The sequence below is a fragment of the Charadrius vociferus genome, unplaced genomic scaffold (assembly GCF_000708025.1).
Source record: "Charadrius vociferus isolate BGI_N301 unplaced genomic scaffold, ASM70802v2 scaffold14, whole genome shotgun sequence".
In the NCBI taxonomy this organism is placed as follows: domain Eukaryota; kingdom Metazoa; phylum Chordata; class Aves; order Charadriiformes; family Charadriidae; genus Charadrius; species Charadrius vociferus.
The window spans coordinates 9741304-9743686 of NW_009648876.1; positions in this window are offsets into that span (position 1 = coordinate 9741304).

Genomic DNA, 2383 nt, shown 5'->3' on the forward strand with positions numbered 1-2383 from the left:
GGAATCCGGTTTCACCACAAAGGTCCCTGGTCTTGCCAGCTCCTCACCCCTCTCTCCTGCAACCAGCTCATCCCAGAGCTGTCGAGCAGCCCATTATGGTCCCCAAATCTTAGTCGTGGCTCCCCTCTTTTCCTCTTCTCACCCTCTCCTCACCCACTGTCCCCACCTCCCCACAGATGCCAGGCCCTGGGTGCTGCCCTGGGGACAAGGGCATCTAGTGCCCCCTGGCCCGTGGCCAGTCACCAGCAAAGGATGCTTGACGGCCGTTACTTTGCAGTTTTTCATAGTACCATTCTTACTTTGTGTTTGAAAAACTGCCTCCTCTGCCCTTCTCGGCAGGGGCTGAGGGTGACTCCGTGACACTGCGGTAAGCGGTATTAACTAACCTTTGCCAATGACCTGCCTCTCTTGTTTCATTTTGAGCCAAGGGCAGCAGGTATTCATTTATCTTTGTCCTTATTGGTTCTTCTACTCAACTTGCTGGAAAACAAGCCCCAGAAATCCCCAGCCTTGATATTTACCAAGAGATATGGAAACTGCTTTGATTACCATTGGTGCCAGACTGTGCTGAGCGGCGCTGGCATCGGTGTGACCCGTGGCTGGGCAGCAGGACCAGAGCTGGGGAAGACTCCCGTGCTGCCAGGATGATCATAGAGAAACAACAAAAACTGACTGCTACTTCCCTGAGCCTGGAAATATCACCTGGCTCCCTCAGCCTTTGTGCATTTTTTGCTTATTTGTGATCACTGGTTGCTGGTGATTGGGGCATGGGGGCAAGCTGGTGGGAGGCAGGCACCAGCTGTGGGAATGGGACCAGGGGCATCCCCTGCCCCCGTGGAGGCACCATGCTCCTGCTGGGCACGGGAAACTGCCCCGGAGGGCAGAGCCGGCTGGGTCACTTGTCCCTGGTTAAGGGCATGAGCCTCCCTGCGCTGTGTGGCTGGTGGGGTGGCTGGAGGCATCTCCCAACTGGGATGTGAGGGCAGGCAGGGTGGGTGCTGTCAGAGGTGTAGCCAGCCCTGCCGGCAGGGAGCTCGTTGGCAGCGGCTCTGCCACCAACCCTTTCTGTCTGAGGAAAACCCTTCCCGGCAGCCAGGAGGTCTCCCTGGCTCTCACTGGGCAAGGTCACTGGGAAGGGCTGGCACCTGTGACAGCATGACCAGGGTTTGCCTCTTCTCTATGGCTGAACCCCCTGGAGCAGAGGCCCAGGAGCAGCTGGCGGCTTGGGTGGGCTCCCCCACTGCGACTGGGTTTTAATTCCAGGCACAGCCGGTGCCTGCGATGCTTCCGCAAGCCTCAGTACCCACCGCCGCCCTCGAAGACCGAGGTAGGCTCTCACCTCAGGCTGGAAAAGAAGCAGTTATCACCTCGAGCATTGGGAAGGGGATCAGCGTGTGGGGATGGAGATGGAGCTGGGGACGGGGATGGCAGCGACACACAGAGCAGCTCACACAGGCCAAAACCAGGCTCTGCAGCCCAGGCATCGCCTGGGTCGGAGCTTGGCTGCAGATGCAGTGTGTGGTTGTGGGACGAGAGAGCTTAACATCGCTGAGCCTTTGGGTTTGTCTGCCCGGGCATGCAAGAAGTTAATCCAAATTAGCTAAAGCAGTGGGCTAGTGTGGTGGTGTAAAACCTTCCAGAAGTTGCTCTGCCACTGAGTTGAACTGGGTTTACTTTGGTTTGGCTTTTTTAAGTGGAATGACTGACTCAAATGGACTCCAGCCGGGGGGTGCATTTGGCAGAGCGGGTATGACCGCCCGTGGTGATAAGCTCTTTGAGATCAAAGCCTGCCCAGGGGGCAGGGAGTGAGCCTGGTTGTACTAAGATCGCTTTAATTCTGAATAAGAGCATTTGCCAAGGGGTTTATTGCACTTCAGTCGCTTCCAAGTTTAACATAGCATAGCCACTCTCAATATTTCTGTGCTGACAGGCTTTCAGTTCCTCATCGGTAAAGGAATGGCTTTCCTTTCTCCAGCCCTGTGTCCAGCCGTCCGTGCCCAGAGCGTGAGCGGGGAGCCATGGGGTTTGGGGAAAGGTTAGCCCCTGGGGAGGAGGAAAAGCTTTTGCCACTCAAGAGAGGAGGTGGGTCACCACGGGTGGGACTGACAGCCCCACATCCCTGTCCAGCTCAAGGGACTCTGCTCAACAAAAAGGCCCCATGTTAGCAAACTGATGGGCTTTTCCAGCCCTGGCTCCCAGCACTGCGAGCTGGAGCTCCCGGGAAATACCATCAAGAAGCTACTTCCAGGAGCCCACGTGGGTCTCAGCAGAAGCAGAGTTTGGGTCTGTGTGACAGCGAGGTTTCACTGCAGCCTGTCATGTCTCAGATGAAGCTTCAGGAACAGGATCCTTTGCCAGTAACCACCACCTTGTGCTGATGTTA